Here is a 21587-nt window from a genome sequence, read left to right as displayed (position 1 = left end):
GCCAAATGTATATGTTATAAACCTATATCAACATATATCTAGAGATATGTATATATGTGATAGCAATATATTGTCTTATATTTAGCATATATGATGGTGTCATTAGCGATATAGGGACATATATGTCATATATTACATTTCCGTATGGGTGAGATCTGACAAGCCTAAGTTATTAGGGTGGGTGTTTCCACAGAGACAAAGGAACTTTTTAGTATACTCAGTATACTTTGCAAGTATCATTTTCCTATGGAGATTTAAATGCTGCTTAAAGTTTGTCTATGATTTGAGTCGTTGTTGGCGTCCAAGGGTTACTGTACTTGTGAGTTTGCATAACTGAGCTCATTCTGTGACCATTCTCTCTCTCTCTCACCTCCCTCCTCTCTCATTCATTCTCTCTCTCTCTCTCTCTCGCTCTCTCTCTCCCCCATTTGGATTCCGTTATGTCTTGTACAAAGTTATTGTCTGTAGTGTCGTACGCGTATTTACTCTGTGTGATTTGTAGTTTGATGTATTATTAGTTCAATTATTAAAAACCCATATATATCCATGATTGCCTTTGTCTAACACGCTCACATTACGAGTCAATGAGATGCCTGATCTAGCTACAAGCTATAAATTTAGAAACTAAATTTATCATAATGATAGGATAATGTTTTCATGGCCAGAGAATATTTTTCCTTGAATTATAAGAAGTTATAACTTTATTGAAAATTGATAAGTTAATCTTACGGCCGTTTGCTGGACAAACCACTGTTTGATTTGCAGTAATTTACAGTAAGAGATATCACTATAATTGATATGAAGAATGGAATATTGACATATTAATGAGTAAATTACAGTGCCCTGTAATGAGTTATTGATGAATGCAATTGAGCTATTTTTCATAATCAATAAAATTTAGTGTAACTGTCATATCAGATATATATTAACCATATTCCTGATTAATTATTAAAATTCCCTATATATCATTTGAGGTAATTATTATGTACAGCCCAGTGCGGCTACATTGGAATTGGCAGTTGAAATTTGTTATTCTTTATGTGGTTAAAATTAAGAACAAATACAGTCAAATATTGAGCCTATAAAACGAGCCTTGTGGGACATTTTAAATCTATACATATTAAATATGAAGAGAATTATAATTGCCACGATCACCAGCTGGCGTGCCCATAAACTCCTACAGAGGGCACTCCACTCAGGACTCTGGCATCTTCTATTTCCATTCCCAACTCCATTTCCCATAATCCTGTTCTTAGGGCTAATCACAACCATGGTGTTCCCCATTACCACTCCCCTATATAAACTGTGTTTGGACTCTCAATCATGGCGAGGTCTTGTTTAGTTCTGTCTGACATTTCTGAGCGGTTTTCCCTGTGTTTGTTCCTTACGTGTTTGACTTTAGATTGTGTATACCCACTTTGATTCTCTGCTGCCTGCCCCGACCTCAGCTTGTTACTGTTGCAGATTCTGGAAATCCCTGACATAACTGACACCGTTTTCTCTGATCATTGCCTGTTTGACCATTCTCTTTATTAAACCACTGCATATGGATCAAAATGTCTTTGACTCCATGATAAAATAAAATAGGCTACAGGTTACATTGTAAATTTAGCTTTGTGGTAAATTATATTTTGAGATCACTGTCACTGCACTCATAAAACTAACATGTTCATGAATTAGCTACTTTAATGCACTGAATTTTGTTATTAGAAAATTAAGCTGTATTTTTACATTATGTACTGTGGGGCTTTGTAAGATCCTCTCTGTGTGGTGTAAACAAAGCCCAAAATTAGATTACCTCATGTTGGAAAGTTAATGTGTTGGTGTATTTTTGGAAACACTCTTTAAGTCTGCATGGTTGAAATCCTCAACTATGTTGAGAAAAGCATCAGGGTTGGCTGTCTGCTGCTCACTGTTGTGCGGGTATAGTTCATTTAGTGCAACATTCCTGTTGCTGTTGTTCGGAGAAATGTATACAGCAATGAGCAGTATGGCAATATATTCGCTCGGTAGATAGAACGGCCGGCACCAACTAACTAACATAAACTGTGTTTGCAGACCACAACAGCATTGTGGCTCCATACATCATTGATGTACCGTATTTTCCGGACTATAAGTTGCACTTTTTTTCATAGTTTGGCTGGTCCTGCGACTTATAGTCAGGTGCAACTTCTTATTTATCAAAATTAATTTGACATGAACCGAGAGAAACGAACCAATAGAAAACATTACCGTCTACAGCCATGAGAGGGCGCTCTATGCTGCTCAGTGCTCCTGTAGTCTACACTGAAGACATAGAGTGCCCTCTCGCCGGCTGGAGACAGTAATGTTTTCTCTTGGTTCTTGGTTCTAAATAAATGCGACTTATAGTCCAGTGCGACTTATATATGTTTTTTTCCTCATCATGATGTATTTTTGCACTGATGCGACTTATACTCAGTATACTCAAGCACAAAGCCCGTCGCTGCAGGTTTTTCCTCCCACAACGAGAGCTCTGTCTGCTTGATAGCATGTCAGTTGATCGAGCTGAATAGCGCCATCTGGAACGCTGTTGCTAAGCCATGCTTCTGTAAACACAAAAACACTGCAGTCTCTTACAGTCATCAGTCAGTTGAACGTAGTAATCGGATGTAGTCCAATTTATTGTCTAAAGAGCATATGTTAGCCAGTACGATGGTGAGGGTAGCTTGCTTGTGTGGGTTAGCCATTAGACTAGCCCGGATACCTCGGTGCTTACCCCTCTTTTGCTTCCTCTGACACCGCTTGTGGCACCTGTCCTGTGGGCGAGATGCAGTAGTGGGGGTCATTGATGATGTAGGCCTTTGGAGCAGACTGAGGTCCGGCAGATCTTCCACGATTAACTCTTAAAAATGTGGTTCTGCCGACAACCAAGCAGAAACTCACAGCTGTAAACACGCTTAAGGATAAGCGATGAAGACGTAAAAAAACACTGCAATTCACAAGACAGAAATCAAGAAAACACCATTCTGTCGGGAGCGAGACAAGCCGCTGCATGTGGACATGTGGTCATCTAGGTTAAAAAAAAAAAAATCTCAATGAAAGCTCTTTTTTGAGATATCAACTTGAAATTTGAAACATAATTTGTGATTGATTTTCAGTTTTGGAGTAAAACATGTTTTGTAAAATATATATTTTATAAAAAATATATTTAAATTATTATATTTTATATTTTCAGAAACTTAAACTTCCACAACTTTTTTTTGTTATATAATATTTATAACTTGAAATACTTTAAGTGGACCAAAGTGGACCAAATCATTCAAAATGTATAACCGTTTAAGTTGGAAATGTCATTTTCACATCTCTGTTCAAAAAGTGGAACCGACAGTTAACAGTAGGCACATGAGAGTTCATACTGGAGAGAAATCACGTAATCAGTTCGGGAAGAGTTTCAAACAATCGTCAAACCTTATGGTACACATAAACATTAATTCACACTGGAGAGAAACTATACAAGTGTTCACACTGTGACAAAAGTTTCATTCTGTCATCACATCTAAAAACAGGAGAGGATTCACACAAAGGTTTATTCTTGTATATCATTATGCTTCATGACATAAATTATATCATTGTGTGTTCTTATGAGTTTCATATTATGTTCAATTGTCTCTATAACATATGTATCACTAGTAGTTTGCTTACTCTTTCATGAAGGAAAGTAGATTTTTACAAACTGTTCTTGTTCAGGAAGCTGAAGAAGAGGCTTTAACTCTTTTGAAAGACACCAAGATTTATTGTTAACTTGTTCTTCTTTGTTGTTTTCAAAATAAATCCTCCACTTATGATTTAATTTTAGAAAATGCAGATGCAAGATGTCATCTGGATTTGTAAATGATTCTTCTGCAAGTATGGATGGCATCTGAACCCAGTATTTAAAGGAGCTCTGGGGCTAAAAATTTAAAGACTGTAGTATTGATAAGCTCTGATCTGGTGATCGTTTCTACTTTTACTACTGGAGAAATTATGAGGAACCACTTACAGTTTATTATTGTTACACAAAAGTTATCAAGCTAATTGTACCTTCTCAGCTGTTTATATATGCGATAATATCAAGGCATTTGTCTATAATGTGTTTTCATTATTTGCAATCCAAAAGTGAGGTATCTCTTGCACTTTAGGGCTGTGCAATTTATCAAATTTTATTTTCAATTTCGAGTTTGGCTTTAAGGTAAAGCGATATGTTGGAGAAAATCTCATGTGTGAGTATAGACGGTTTCATCGGCCGCACGCGCCTGGCCCTAAGTTAACTTCTGGTCTGTGTTGTGTATATCGGTCTGGATAAGGTGATGAGTAGACTGAAGTTGGGCTCAGGTGGTTGTGCTGCGGGATGTGTTTCCCATACATTTATTTATTAGTGGAGACTCGCCACGATTTTAAAACGATTTTCCAAAAGGCTTCATTGAATAAACATGAGCACGTACTGGACGTTTAATAATAATAATAATAAAGAGTCCTAACATTTATATGTTTAAATATCAAAATGAGACACAGGTGTTTTTATATCACTGTATTTATGAAGGAAGACTTGCATGTTATATGCCTGATAACACAGCGTTTGGGAGCGTAGCTCTGCTTTTACAGCTTTAAAGCATGTCCTGCTGGCGAAGAATGAATTTGCATTTTCATTAAGTCCACGTGATTTACGCAGCAGACACATTTAGTTTATCAAAAAAACATCTGCTCTAGAGGGACTTGGCTGTTGTTATTGATTCTATTTGGAAGTCTACCGGAAGTTAAGTTAGGGCCACAAAAGCGCGCATGCGCAGTAACGTTTGTTTATGTTGTTGCCGTTGAAAGAGTCTATACTAGATCTACACATTAGTTCTTAAAGTGACAGCAGCCTAATAAACCTTTAGCCATCCGTATCATTAATGATTCAAAAACAACAAAAGAAGAAGAGAAAGTCCAATCTTTGCTCTTGACTGAATACCTTTAATAGATTATAGAGTAGATCTGCTGAAGTCTAGAGTGAGCTCTTTTGTTGTGGATGTGTTATCAGAGCAGCACAGCTCTAGTTTCTGAACTTCATCTCTGTAACGGAGTCCTGCTCTCCTGAGATAAGTTCAGTCACTGTAACATCTGGAGATCTGATGATGAACGAGAGCGAGTGGAGGACTCAATACACAAGCTAGTGCTGCGTGTGATGCTGGAGGAGAGCCGTGTGTGGACTTTATCCGGGAGCAGATGAATGAGAGAGGCATGAATGGTGTTGAAGACTGAACTGTAATCTCTGAAGAGCAATCTTACAAAGGTCTCCTGAAGCTGGAGTAGGTTGCGTGCAGTGTGAAGGACTGTGCTGATGCTGTAAATCTGTTTGCTCTGTATGTAAACTGCTGCAGCTCAAGCTGGATTTGATATACTGGGAGACCAATCTCTCAAAGCAATTCATGATTACTGCCGTTAATGAAACCGGACTGCAATCATTCACTGTTATTGGTGGCTGCTTCTATAAGAACAGGGATTATGTCGTCAGGGATTTGGATTTTTTGCCAGCTGTGTTTTTTCCTTTTTGTCTGTTTGTGCTTGTGAGGTGTATCCCGGGTCGTGTATATGCACTGTGGATATCTGTGGCATCTCAAGCATCGACGACAGATCGCTGTTTTTCAATGGAAAGCTTATAAAGACTGTATTTGCTACATTTGTGTAAGCAGTACACATACAAACATGAACATTAGAAACACTATACATACCAGATCCATCATAATAATGAGTCAAACACATCCACAGCTGTAAATCCCGGTTTAGTTAGAAAGGTAAGGGTCCACTGAACGACAGCTCATGAAGCACGTTTAGTCCAACGAAGCAATAACGTTGTAATATGGATCATAATTCCTTTGTTTACGTTTAATTTCTTCAGCGACAGAATTGTTTACGTCCGTTATGGAGTAACTGTGTCTTAGTAGTAAAAACACGGCATGGTTTTGCAGCGTACAGTGTCACAAACAGATTGAGGCGATCCACCGGAAAAAAGAATGAATGAAAAATAGGCGGAAGATAGTGTAACGGTGGTGACCACCCTAGCTTAAATTTTTTAAGAAAATGTTCGGGCGCCAGACAAGATAAATCCTGTCAAATTATAAATTAACCCAGAACAGCAAAAACTAAGAAACCACCAGTTACATTAATAATAAACAGTCCAAGGAATATTTCATAAGAGAAAATTATTTCATAAGTCCAAGAAAGAAAAAGAAAAAAAAAATCATGACAAAAGATCATATAAAAAAAAAAAAACAAAGTTCACAGCTTTTCAGTTCACACGTGAACTTGGCTTGCCGTGTAGAAAACCGCGTCATTCTATCGTGTCCAAGTTCATTCATATAATGACCATAGAGAGAGAGAGAGAGAGAGAGAGAGAGAAAAACTGGTTCAGATTTAAGAAACTATAACAATAATCAGACAACAGTCTTAGAGCAAAAATAACATTTGCATAATCATGAAAAAAAAAAACATAGCTACAGAATGCACTGATGGGAATTTAACGTGAGTGGGTATGTGTGAAGTAATGTAGGAAATGGGGTAGCGTACAAGTAGGCTACTGACCAGTTTTTCAAATGTGAAGGAAGCTGAGGTTGCACGTCGTCATCAGACACTAGGACAGGAGGATAAACGGGCAGCTTTTCGTTGGACACTTCACCCATATAGACGGTCTGGAAGCGTCACGTTTAAGTTTAGTAAAACTCCATGCTGCTCAAACATCATTTACAGGGAAGCAGCCGTACCTTTTCTGTTCACTGGAATCCATTAACTCTGAAACATGCAACAGTAAACCTTCCACGCAAACTTTGATGACGCGCCTCTCTCAGGTACGTCACATCTCCTTTATATCCTCCATCCTTCCGCTGTTAATTGAAAACTCCACCTTGTAACGACAGATAAAAGAGGAGGAAGCAATTGCAGGCGATCAAATGTAGTTTATTGGGAAAGAGAGTCCAGGATGTTGGCAATGGCAAGGAAGGTCTACGGTGGCGTGAGATGAGCTGGGTGGTGAAGTCGGCGGTGCAGGTGAAGGTGGTCAATGGTTGAAACCAGGAACAGACCGGAACACTGACACGAGGACGACAACACTTAATCCACTCCAGCACACGAACACGGAAGACGGTAATCCAACTAGGACACGAAGACATGAGAGAGGATCTGACAACAGAGAGAGAGCGAGGTGAGTATAAGTAGCTGAGGTGTGATGAAGATCAGCTGGAGCGAGACAATCAACACCCAGGTGATGACAATCAACTAAACGAGCACATGGAGACAACGTAAGTACAAAAACAATCACAAAACATGACACGGAGGAAACACTGGATTTCCTACCGTGACAGTACCCTCTCCCCTAGGACGTCACCTGACGTTCCCAGCCTGCTTTACCTGTAGATTGTAATCATCTATAAGGTGGTGATCCAATATGTCCCGAGCAGGAACCCAGCTTCTCTCCTCCGGACCGTAACCTTCCCAATCCACCAAGTACTGAAAACCGCGTCCCCTCCGTCTAGAGTCCAGAATACGATTAACCGAATAGGTGGTCTCCCCATTAACGAGACGAGGCGGGGGGGGGAACCGGAGCAGGCGGATTAAGACGGGAAGAAATCACCGATTTAATTTTGGACACGTGGAACACGGGATGAATCCTCCTGTACGCCGGAGGAAGGCTAAGACGCACGGTTACCGGATTAATAATCTTGGTAATGGAAAACGGGCCAATAAATTTGGGAGCAAGTTTGTTAGAAACGGAACGCATAGGAATATTCTGGGTAGAAAGCCACACTCTTTGACCGACGACGTAACGGGGAGGCTTCGACCGGTGGCGATCGGCCTTAGCCTTGGTGCGCGACCTAGCCTGGAGCAGAGCTCTGCGAGCTCTGGTCCAGGTGCGGTGACACCTCTGGACTAGTGCGTGTGCGGAGGGGACCGAAACCTCGGATTCCGTACTGACAAAATTAGGTGGTTGGTACCCTAAACTACACTTAAATGGAGACATGCCCGTAGATGACACTGGCAAAGAATTGTGTGCGTACTCCACAACTGAGAGTTGCTGACACCAGGACGAAGGATTATTGGAAACCAAACATCGCAAAACCCTCTCGACATCCTGATTGGCTCGTTCGGTTTGACCATTGCTCTGGGGATGGAACCCGGAAGAAAGACTAACAGTCGCTCCTAACAATTTACAAAATTCTCGCCAAAATTTGGACACAAATTGGGGACCCCTGTCAGAAACCACGTCTGTCGGGAGGCCATGTATGCGGAAGACGTGGTCAATGACAGCTACCGCTGTTTCCTTGGCTGAAGGTAATTTGGGCAAGGGAATAAAATGAGTCGCCTTCGAGAACCGGTCCACTACGGTTAAAATCACCGTATTGCCTCTAGAGGGCGGGAGGGCGGTGATAAAATCTAGCGAAATGTGGGACCAGGGTCTTGAAGGGACAGACAGCGGTAAGAGTAACCCATCTGGAGGTCGATTGGAAGTCTTACCAATAGCGCAAACTGAACAAGCCAAGACGAAATCGTGGACGTCACGAGCCATACCAGGCCACCAAAATCGTTGCTTGACTAGAAATCTAGTTCTACTAACCCCTGGGTGACAAGCAACACTGGAACAATGACCCCACTGGAGAACGTCTGACCGTAACCCCTCCGGCACAAACAATCGGTTCGGTGGGCAACGAGCCGGGGGCGTTACCCCTTCTAAGGCGGTCAACACCTTCGATTCGACCTCCCATCTGAGCGCGGAGATAATGATGGTCCCCGGTAAAATGGGCTCGGGAGTAGCAGTACGATCGGAACGCTCAAAAAGACGGGATAAAGCATCGGGTTTGATGTTTTTGGAACCCGGCCGGTAAGAAAGTGTAAAATCGAAACGACCGAAAAACAATGCCCACCGAGCCTGCCTGGAGTTAAGTCTTTTGGCGGTTCTAATGTATTCGAGATTCTTATGGTCCGTCCATACAATGAAAGGTACACCCGACCCCTCAAGCCAGTGACGCCATTCTTCCAGTGCAAGTTTGACTGCCAACAACTCTCGATTGCCAATGTCATAATTAACTTCTGCAGGAGATAAACGGTGAGAATAATACGCGCACGGATGCACCTTTCCGTCTGAGGATGCGCGTTGGGATAACACTGCTCCTACCCCCACCTCTGACGCGTCGACCTCCACTATGAATTGACGTGAGCGATCAGGGGTGACGAGAATGGGAGCTGAAACAAAGCAGCTTTTCAGTTTGGCAAACGCAGCCTCAGCTGCGTCTGACCACCTGAACGTCAAACTAGGGGAGGTCAAGGCGGTCAGAGGAGCGGCTAGTTGGCTGAAATTGCGAATGAAACGCCGGTAAAAATTGGCGAACCCCAGAAATCTCTGCAGGGCCTTGCGAGACTCTGGGGATGGCCAATTTACCACAGCCTTAACCTTCTCAGGATCCATGCGAACACCCTCAGTCGAAATGATGTGTCCTAGAAAAGAAACAGACTGTGCATGAAAAACGCATTTCTCCGCCTTGACAAACAATCCATTCTCTAGCAACCGCAGAAGCACTCGTCGTACGTGTTGCACGTGTTCCTGGAGAGACGAAGAAAAAATCAATATGTCATCCAGGTAAACATATATGAACAGATCGACCATGTCTCGCAACACGTCATTAACGAGTGCTTGAAAGACTGCCGGCGAGTTGGTTAGCCCGAACGGCATAACGCAGTACTCAAAATGGCCTCTAGGGGTGTTAAAGGCAGTCTTCCACTCATCCCCCTCCCTGATGCGGACCAAATGATAAGCATTACGTAAGTCCAATTTAGTGAAAACGGACGCTCCCTGCAACCTCTCAAAAGCTGAAGACATAAGCGGTAAAGGATAGGTATTCTTTACCGTTATGTTGTTCAGCCCTCGGTAGTCAATGCAAGGTCGCAAGGATCCGTCCTTCTTTCCCACAAAAAAGAACCCCGCCCCCGCTGGAGAAGAAGAAGGGCGGATAAACCCCGTTGCTAGAGAACTGGATATATATTTCTCCATGGCCGCCGTCTCTGGAATAGACAAAGAATATAACTTGCCCTTAGGCGGAGAAGTACCTGGCAATAACTCTATCGCACAGTCATAGGGACGATGAGGAGGAAGAGAATCAGCACGAGACTTACTGAACACCTCCTTCAGGTCGTGGTACTCCGCGGGCACGCTAGCCAAATCCACTGCTTCCCCCTGAAACACAGACTCAGAAACATTAACACCAGCAGACAAAAGACAAGACAAATGACATTCCTCGCTCCAGCTAACCACAGATCCAAGGCGCCAATTGATCCTGGGGTTGTGTTTCTGAAGCCAGGTGTGACCGAGAACGATGGGGGATTGAGGTGAGTCCGTGATGTAAAATGATATCTCCTCAGTATGGTTGCCAGATGTGGTGAGGGAAACAGGTAAGGTGGTCTGAGTGATGACTGGTAGTCTGTGTCCGTTGAGAGCAAAGGGTGCAATGGGGTGTTTGAGGGAGGTGAGAGGAATGTTAAGCTTACAAGCGAACTTGAAGTCCATGAAATTACCCTCTGCCCCAGAATCCAACAAGGCGTGATGCTCGAGTGCGTGGGTGGACCACCGTAGACTCACCGGAAGGAGTGTCGATGTAGATGAGGTCTTCCTGGCAGAGATCCCACCCGATAGTAGCCTCCGTTTTACTATCGGGCTTGGTCTTTTACCGGACAACGCTGGATGTGATGTTCTTGACTGCCGCAGTATAAACATAGTCCCAGGGATCTCCGCCTGATCCTCTCCTCCCGGGAGAGCCGAGCTCGCCCCACCTGCATGGGTTCATGATCTCCCGGTGGGCTGACCGCAACATCTGAGCGCTGATACTGAGCCTCCGGTCTGTTCGCGAGAACTGTTCTCCCCCTCCGTCTGGTGGCTTGATCGAGTCGATTGTCAACTCTGATGGTGAGGTCAATCAGACTATTGAGAGAAGTGGGGAGCTCGACGGCGCGGATCTCCTGTTGGATGCGGTCAGCCAACCCATGCAGGAAGTGATCCCACTGCGCCTCCTCGTTCCACTTACACTCCGCCGCCAGGGTGCGGAACTCAATCGAGTAATCGGAGACAGACCTTTCCCCCTGACGTAGGTCCGTGAGAAGGCGAGCCGCTTCCCTCCCGGCGACGGAGCGGTCGAAGACCCGTCTCATCTCTTCCGAAAGGGCGTGGAACGAGGCACAGCAGCTGTCTTGGTTTTCCCACACCGCCGTCCCCCAGAGGGCAGCCCTTCCCGTAAGTAGTGATAAGACGAATGCCACCTTCATTTCCTCGGTGTAGAACGTGCGGGGCTGCATGGCGAAGTGCAGAGAACAATGAGACAGAAATGATCGACAGAACTCTGGCTCACCCGCATATTTCTCCGGGATGGGGAGGCGTGGTTCGGGCTGGGAAATCCCCCCGGAGACGATCGGCGGTGTGGGTGGCATGGGAGGCGCAGCGGGTGACGGTTGTTGTTGGTGTTGCGTCTGGAGAGCGAGCTCGGACACCTTCGTCACCATTGCTTGGAAGGCTCGACCCATCTCATCTATCGCCTTGTCTTGGCGATCCATACGACCCACAGCTCGTTGCAGAAATTCTTCCAGATGAGATGGGGAGCGGTCGCCTGCTGCTTCCATGATGGTCAGATCCTTCTGTAACGACAGATAAAAGAGGAGGAAGCAATTGCAGGCGATCAAATGTAGTTTATTGGGAAAGAGAGTCCAGGATGTTGGCAATGGCAAGGAAGGTCTACGGTGGCGTGAGATGAGCTGGGTGGTGAAGTCGGCGGTGCAGGTGAAGGTGGTCAATGGTTGAAACCAGGAACAGACCGGAACACTGACACGAGGACGACAACACTTAATCCACTCCAGCACACGAACACGGAAGACGGTAATCCAACTAGGACACGAAGACATGAGAGAGGATCTGACAACAGAGAGAGAGCGAGGTGAGTATAAGTAGCTGAGGTGTGATGAAGATCAGCTGGAGCGAGACAATCAACACCCAGGTGATGACAATCAACTAAACGAGCACATGGAGACAACGTAAGTACAAAAACAATCACAAAACATGACACGGAGGAAACACTGGATTTCCTACCGTGACACACCTAAATCATTTCAAGTGAAAACGAAAGTAAACTAAAAGGTACGGTGGCCGAAGTTTTCCACTGCCACACTCTCCCTCCTTTGAAGAAAACAACCCATGGTTGTTTAAAAGAAAGAATTTATTAAAAACTTAGAAATTCTTCTTCCTCATCAGAGGCTTCATTTATTTTTTTATTTTTTTTATTTTTTTTACTCTTTTAACAACATATAATACACACACCAGGAAAAAAAATACAAAATGCAGTATAGACACATATCCCAGACAGCACACGTACGTCTGGCCGACGTCGGCCCAAGCGCGAAACATCGGCCACATTACCTCTAACATCTATTGAGTGTCGGCCAAGCGTAAGCAGATATAATTCGTTCAATGCTCTGTTTTCGCAGCTCATCAAACGTCGGCTCTGAGTCGGCTCCCTACCGCTGGCCGATGAAGTGCTAATCTCTGCTTGTGCTCAGAGAGAGGTAATTAAGTTTTCGCTTGAGGTAATAAATAAATCAATAAATATGTATAAATATACTACCGAAGTACATATCATGTATAACCCTGATGTATGCAACTTCTGTTTATATTGTGTCGGTTGGTCAGTATAGAATACTCTCTTATTTCAAAGGTGGAATCCTCAAATATGGCTTTTAGCAGATCATAGATGTTATTTGTAATTTATCAGGATAAAACTATATAGTATTCACTTTCAACTTCAACCGTAACGTTAGTGGATTGTTTGACAGCCTCCCTCTTGCGCTTAATGCAGCTCATGCTAGCTGTTAGCCATAATTTTAATAAACCATTGTAGAACCGTTTATAGACAGATGTTGCCGAAATTAAGTTCAGTTTATGGATTTATAATTTGAGACTTTCTCCCTCAAGCGACAGGCCTGTAAATTGTCATCTGCTCGTTACTGGCATTTGTTGTCTTTTTTTACATCCATGATTTTTATGCTAGTGACGTTCCATTCACAAACCGACCTGATACTTTAGATTTAACAAATCTTAAATGAACAAATACATTTTTTAGGTCATGACTGCCACCATTTGAGTCAATGATTCAAAGAGTTTCTCATCAGAAAATATTCTCATCTGTTACTACCCAGTAATTAAAATGTTTGTAGTAACGAACATATTTTCTTACCCTTTTTTTTTTTTTTTTATCAGCCGGAGTAGAGACAGTCTGGGCAGCAGTAACAGGACAACAATAATTACAAGCAGAGATGGGTTTCAAGATCTGGTACTAATTTAGACCTTTAGACACAACCACATATCATCCAAATCATCTCCAAGTGGATGGCAGCAAGGATCCAGGATCAAGAGATCATTCACCATGAAGACTGTTCAATAGGAAGCAGTTTATCCTGGGTGAAAAACTAAACCTGGTTGTTTCAGCATCACTCAGGCAAGACTAAATACATTGATTTCAGTTGGTTATGTGTTTCAGGTCATCCTGACCATTCTGCTATTCTGGACGTAAGGCCATGATGGAACTACATTTCCCGTGGTTGAAAGATTTGTACAGCAGTATCCAGTATATTAAAATATAGCAGTATCCAGTATATTAAAATATAGTGTATTTTAAGGAAACATCTTATAGAATGATTGTAAACTTTTTTTTTTTGAGTGTACAATCACAAGAAAAAACAAGCAGAACAAATCAAGCAACAAGGCATTCATGTCGATCAGTTATATATTCATAATGATGTGCTATCAAAGCACATTGCATACTAGTCCTCTATACTAGTCCACATTCAGCTAAGTAACACGTTCAAAAATCAAATAAAACACACCAATAAAACCTTTAATTTATGGGGATGAATACCGAAACAAACTTCATTATGAAGCCTCTTATTAAATGGATGTCAACTTATCTATAATTTGTTATGGCTGGAATACACTACACAATTTTTGCCCCGATTTTCCACTGATTTACACTAAGTTGATGCTAGTTGTCAAATATCAAATTCGGTCTGTAGATTTGAGTTGACAGAATCCATAGAAAATCGATTGACTAAACTTAAAGTGACAAGCATCAGTTAATATTTCAATAATGTTTATGAAGTATTTACATAGACGTTCAATGTGGAAGAGCTTAAAGAGAGCACACTGAGCTTAATTGGAGAAGCAACACTTTTTAATAAATGTTATGTAATATTAATTAAAATGACAGGGTTTTGCTAAATAAATAATCTAAGTCATGTATTAAATTCAAATTTGAATTTAAACAGTTATTATTAACAATATCTATGAAATTATACTTAAAGTAGTTGTCTTCAGAAATTTTTTTTGTTATGCTGCTTGAATGTCTCTTCACAACCCAATAGCAATCATTAAGTTAAGTGGTCTAAATGTGTATATATATATATATATATATATATATATATATATATATATATATATTCTGTGGAAAGCATAGGACCAAGAATTTTAATTTTTGCCTTTCTACCTGCATGTCACGATACATCATTAGTGTGGAAACGTATGTGTATCATGACAGAGCGTGAATGTCAGGAAAACATCAACAACCTGACCTTCCATCCTAGTATTGTACTTCTTGTACTAACTGTGCTATGAAGTTCTCTCACCGTTGAATGACACGATGAATTGTAGTAATGTTGTCTCTGGTTGTCTGGTCTGTGTGCATTCAGGGGCGTGGCTTTGGATTTGCAGGGAGGGTGGGACGTTCGCTTTCAGTGCTATCAGGCTAAAGTTAGCATTTTCCATGATCTCCTCCTGCACCTTGGTCCAACTCATGCTTCGTTTGGGATTTTAACAAAGAAAAAAGTCTATGTATTGACTCACCCCCTTTCTTTAGTTATTGTAAACTCAAGTTTGTGAATAAGCTTTAAGCTAAATCTCCTAACTAGGACACATAAGATAAAAATACTCTGCCTTTCCTTTAGAAGCTGAAGAACCACTTAAAAAGGAAGATTCACAGTTTGTGGCCACCATCAAAAAAAAAAAAAAAAAAAGTCTTGGCTGACTTATCTAAATTGTATATACCAGTTGTTTTCAACCTGTGGGCCATGGCGGTGGTATTGGAGGTGGGCTGCCAATTACTATTAAAAGAAATGATAATATTGTTAATACATATAAAAATGTCTAAGTCATAACATAAAAACATCATTTCATATATATAATTAAATAACAAAAAATTTATATTAAACTGTAACTAAGGAATAAACCCCCAATTTATATGTTTGCTGTATATGCTACAGAACAACAAATTCAAACATGCATAAATGACTGTCAACGTGTTCCCTCCTGGTGCTTGCTCCACCGACTGTCTACCCGCCGCCCGTTTTGCTGACTGGTGCCAGCCCAAGATATTTTCTGTTCCTTGCCATTTCATTCTAGGGCTGTGCGATTAATTACATTTACATTTATTCATTTTACCCAAAGCAACTTACAGATGAGGACAGTGGAAGCCATCAAAAACAACAAAAAGAGCAATGATATAGAAGTGCTATAACAAGTCTCAGTTAGGTTAACAAAGTACACGTAGCATGGGATTTTAAATAATATAATAAATAAAAAGAAAACAGATAGAATAAAAAAAATTATTTATAAAAATATTCATACGATTTGAGCGTACGCGATTTCTAAATGGCTTTATAGCACGATTTTCCGCGGCCCTGACCCACAGCAGTATGCTATCCAATCCAATCAGAATGCAACACGCCTAGCGTGAGAAAAACAGAACTGGGCATATGCCTATGTAACTTCACACACAGTCTGTGATGCACCTTTTTTCCGAGCCCATGTTAAAGGATCAGAACGCTCACAATGCACACGGTAAAAGGCTAGAAATAAAAAAGAATTAATATCTAGCACATGAGCATAGAGAGAGTTGTGAGTGCACAGTTTAAGTGTGAGGAAACATGTTTTAAGTGCGCACACTCTCTCCGGATGAGAGCAGCGTGTATCTGAGCAAGCTACAATTGCTACAATTAATGAGCTCTATGAACAATGAAAATTGACCCAACAATAGCGGGTTCAGTAATTTTTTTTTTTTTTGCAAACACATATGTGTTTGGTTGTGTGGGCCGCGAGTTGAAAAAGGTTGGGAACCACTGGTTTAGGACCACTACAATTAATTTTTATTTTTATTTTTATGTTTGTGTATATTCAAGGGGAAGGAAGAAAAATGAGGAAATCTGGGAAAGACTGAACAAAGCAGCAGTGAGGGAAGGAAGTTCTCATCAGAATGCAAGTATTTTTAGAATCTGTGCAATTATTACATGTTGTGTTTTTATTTAAATGTAGTAATGCACACTGCTGTCTTTTAAAGTGTAATTTATTCCTGTTATGCGCAGCTGTATTTTTCAGCATCATTACTACAGTCTTTAGTGTCACATGATCTTCAGAAATCATGAAAATATTTCAAACATTTCTGATTATTATCAATGTTGAAAACAGTTGTGCTGCACAATATATTGTGGACACTACAGTTCAAAAGGTTGGAGGTTTGGGAAGACCGCAAGGTTTTTTTTTTAACTTCAAATTCATAAAATAATCCTGGGTAAAACAAAATAATCACACACAAATTAAGTAGCACAACTGTTTTCAACATTGCTAATAATAATAATAATAATAATAATGCTAATAATGTTTTCAAGCAGCAGATCAGTATATGAGAATGATAATGTGACACTGAAGACTGGAGGAAAGGCTATTGAAAAATTCAGTTTTGATCACAGAATTAAAGTGTATTTGAAAAATAATAGAATGGTGTTATTTTCAAATTAAGATGTCACACTATTATTGTTTTGTACTGTAATTTTGATCAAATAAATATAGCCTTGGTGAGCAGAAGAAACGTCTTTTCAAAGGTTGTGTGCATACATTAGCAACATTAACAAGATGATCCTCCCTTTCAGCTGCCAGAGAAGAATACTGACTCAGGATGAAGAAGAGGAGGAAGAACACATCTGACATCATTTTCTCATACCTTTGCCATGTGTTATAATAAAAACAATAAACCTGACTACAGTAATATGCTAAATTTTATTTTATTAAGTTTCCAGTTTGCAAGAAATCTGAGTCTCTGACTCTTTCCTGAAGAAGATCAGTAAAAGAAGAAGAAGAAGAAGCAGAATTTTCAGAAGAAGCCTTGTTCTACATCAAAACACTGCATCAAGCCTCCTGTCCTTCCCTCAGAAGAGCCTGTCTTCTGCTGCTGGGGTAAGAAAGACACTCTTCCTCTTCTCTATCAGCTGTCCTGCACCTAACTCTGCCTCCTCAGCACTGTCTGAAAGAGTCTTCTCCACAGTCAGTAATCAGAGATCACATTTACTCCTGAGAACGTCAATATGCTTTTTTGCAAATAATACAGGAGAGATGCTAGAAATCTTTATATTGTTCATTTATTAAGTTTTTAAGTACTGATAATTATTGATCATTTTCACTGATAACATTATTAATTATACCCATCCTCAATTTGACACTTCAACTTTTTGAATTGATCTAGGAATTGATGTGTTCAGTTTTCTGTGCTCATAACTTTGGTAACACACTGCATGGTTTAAGAACTGGTTTAATGTTCAAAATGTTTTGGCTTAGTATTTGTTAAAAGTAGCACTGAATAAATGTTGATTCATTAATAAATGAAGTGTGTTTTGTCTGTTTTCAATTAGAATGTAATGTTTTTAAATTGGTTTGTACTGCATGCAATGAATGTATTTAATAAAAATCCCCAATAATTAAATTTCCCTTTAAGTTTTAGAAGTTGGTTTTGTTTATTAGTTACATTTTGAGGTAAAAGTCGGACCCAGACTAAAGGTGAGACGTAAATATAAAAAATAAAGGTGAATGTGGTATTTTGGTCATTAGGACATACTTGGTATGGTCTGGTTCACCTGATGTAACTGTTACTAAGCTGGTAGTTTTTTTTTTCCCCCTGATGAGGGTAGGGGGAGAGGGCCTATTTAAGAGTAACGTGGATCGCTACACATACATTTGTTTCTGTGAATTGTGGGGACTTTCACAAATTTAAACTTCTATTAATTTTATACTGACCAAACGAAATATTCTATACCCTAACCAACCCAACCTTAAGCTTACCCCTTACAGAACGCTCTAGCGGTTAATAAACAGAACTACTTGCGTCTTGCGGAAGAACATCGTAGCCGGATCTACTTCTCTCTGTTTATGTCTATGAAGAATCACAAAGGTACTGGGTTACTCCGCCGCGGTATCCCTGAAGCAATCTAAAATAGTCCGAATATAAACACTTATTATAGGTTCACCCTAGCTTGATTTTTTTTCACAGATTATCTGTCTCATATTCTACTGTCAGGACATAATGACATGTTTAATAAATATGTAAAACATTTTTTATTTTACAAAAGTTCCCCACAGCACCTTTAATTAGGGAACCGCGTCACTTTTTTCTAGTACCGTTAACGCAATTATTAGCACTATATGCATTATATACATGTACGTTACGTTTTCTAAATAAATAAATGTTATTTAATTATTTATTGTCGGTTACAAATTTGTCGCGTGCCAAGCCCGCCAAGTTTCGCGGTCTTGGCACGCGACCTTGGCAGTTGGTATATAAGCTGGGATCTGTACCCACCGTGTGCACAGCCGGACTTACTTCTGAGTGAACCCCACGTAGGCTCTAAATCTTCCTGAGGTAAATGTATTTCTATTTGCCGTTACTGTTTTATTTAAATTCAGCAACATATAAATAAACCATTACATTACCCCTCAACAAAACAAGAAAACAAAATATAAAGAGAGGATACTTATAAAATTGAAGTAAGGGTACTGAGGGGAAAAGTTAGTTTCGCCTTCACATATGAAAATCAATAAATTGTGAGAAATTTTACGGATTTATTATTTTTCTTCAATGAATATACTACCTTTACTTCCCACATTAACTGTTTTTACTTTTTTCCCCGTGCTATATCTAACCACCCGTCAGCACCGTTATGTGCTGCCGTTAAATACCGTTATGTCTCCGTGACGTCATTTGACGCAATATCAAACGAGAGAAGCAAAAAAAAAAAAATTTATCCGAGAAGCAACTAAACAATCAGAGAGGCTTCGTCGTTTAAGGGTCATTTGTGTCACGTTGATATAACTTAGATTAACGTTACTTGGAAAAAAATAAACAAATTAATTATCCTTAATCTTCACATTGTTTGAAACGCTGTCTCAAGGGCTTGGCTGTGAGCGCGCAAGTTACCCTTCTCTGACCTGTCGCGTGCAAATAGAGAGACAGAAAAGGATTGCTTTTAATTGGCTCCAATCGGCTTTTAATTTAATTTTAATTCAATTTAATTCAGTTCATAATTCAATTCAGGACGTTTATAAAAGTAATCCCAGCAGTGGCAGGGATGCATGCATTTTTGTAAGTGATTAATCTATCAGTCATCCTGCATTTCTGATTTGCCATACTGAATTGTCAATAAAGATCAACTAAAAGCAATTACATCTTAATTCCTGCAGAAGTGTAATATCCCACTCATTCTGTCATTTTTCTTCTTCCCCCCCTCTGTTTGTGTCTCAACAGCTGCTGAATACATCCCAAAGGCTCTTTTAAGAGCCATAGAACGGAGCTGACTTTTGGTTTGTAAGTATGTTTTGACCCCACATGCATTTTAGAGTTACATTCTTTACTTTAATTGCTTAAGTAATGTCAACAATGTAACACCTTTTAGAGGCTCACTCACATTATGTCATTTTTCTTCATTTTTCTCCCCTGTTTGTGTTTCAACAGCTGCTGAATACACCCCAAAGGCTCTTTTAAGAGCCATAGAACAGAGCGGATTTTTTATTGCTGACTTTTGCTGTCCATTTCCGGTGGGAAAGGTGTGGAAAGTTTTGAAAATAACTAACATGCCTATTTTGTTAATACTGACTGCTAACGTTAACTAAGATGCACATTACAAATTAGCCCACTTACTGAGGCACAGGATTAAAAATGTTTTATCTAGTTAGTTGGCCTAATATCTAATTTAAGCTAGATTCAACTTGGTCCTTAACTTGTTTTTGAGCCCCTTTGCTCCTAGTCTTAATACCACCCCTTATGAAAATGTACCCTTGTTTTATTATAGTAAAAGTAAAGTAACCATATTTTTCTGCCATTTTGATATCAACAGTTTTATGGTTAGACTAATTTTGGTGTAACAAAACATGAATAATTTGTAATTGTGGTTTAACTACATTAAACATATTTCTGTTCTTTGTTTTTTTGCATGAAAAGCATTGCTATTTTTTGTAAGGGACAAAAAACATCTGTAAATTAGACTATTTGTTATTGTTTATTTTTGCAAAATTAAGTCTGTCAATTCTATTTTCAGTGAAATTTTAATGTGGTATATTGCTTTTCTCTCTGCTTTATCAGGCTCCTGACACTTAGCAACAATCCTGTCCTTACAGAAAGGTATGTCACAGACGTACAGATGTGCCTGTAAGATTTTAGATCGCCACATAGGAAAAAGTTTAAGAAATCACTCGTGCTGCAAAATGCAAATGTACAAAACACATTGTCACTCAAATTTATAAATTGCATTTCTTTTCATTTTTGTTTTATAACTATTCAGCATTCCGCTTGTTCTTAAAATCCCAAATACAGTGTAACATGTAATACTTTAATAATTGACTAAATAAATAGTTATTTATTTATATAAAAATAAATATTTCCAGTGAAATTCAGTAAATAAGTTAATTAAATTAAATTAGTTATACCATTATAATCTTGTCCATATATATATATATATATATATATATATATATATATATACGGACAAGATTATAATGGTATAACTAATTTAATTTAATTAAACCCTCCAAAAACACAACTGAAAGGATTTCAAGGTTATAATGGGATACAACAACGATAATTCCAATTGGAATAATGCCAAAAACAAAAAAGTTATTTTGTAATGGTTTCATGGAAACTGTACACTGTAAAAAAAAAAAAAAAAATCCGTAAAAAAAAGGAAAATGTACTGGCAGAAAATTACTGGGACATTTTCGGTAACCTTTACAGACACTTCCTTCAACATTAAAACAGAAAATTATGTAGATTAACATTTTCTTCCGTACCATAAAAAAAAAAAAAAAAAATCCGTTATGCAGAGATTTTTAACAAATTATAGCATAGGCCTTTATTTTGTAGCAAATAAATCCAGCACAATATGTAAAAACTGAACATGGTTTATTTTTACCTCATGTGAACATTCTTAATTAGCTTTTATTTGCCTTAAACAGGTGAAGACAAGAATATTATGACATCAATTATTTTAACAATGTGAAAAGCACCATTGAAAATGCTTGTATTATTGAACACGTTTTATTTTTAAACAGCAACATGCAGAAAAAGGAAAATATGAGCAGGTACCTGTACAATATTGGTGTTGCACCAAATAATGGTCACAAAGATAAAGATTTTCAAATACATGTGGTAAAAATTGGGTAAAAATTAATGACAGGGCTGTCATTATTAACAATTGCTACAGACTTATAGTCAATAGTC

The 21587-nt window shown here is 39.5% G+C and overlaps 1 protein-coding gene across 1 annotated transcript in view; it reads left to right on the top strand.

Moving 5' to 3' along the window:
- The window catches only part of LOC113076213 (zinc finger protein 271-like), a 197861-nt gene that overhangs the window by 110377 nt on the left and 65897 nt on the right, over positions 1 to 21587 (top strand). The window lies entirely within an intron of this gene.

This window comes from Carassius auratus, unplaced genomic scaffold (genome assembly GCF_003368295.1).
Source record: "Carassius auratus strain Wakin unplaced genomic scaffold, ASM336829v1 scaf_tig00019316, whole genome shotgun sequence".
NCBI lineage: Eukaryota > Metazoa > Chordata > Actinopteri > Cypriniformes > Cyprinidae > Carassius > Carassius auratus.
Note: the sequence above shows the minus strand (reverse complement) of the source record. Positions and strands in the feature narration are given on the sequence as shown.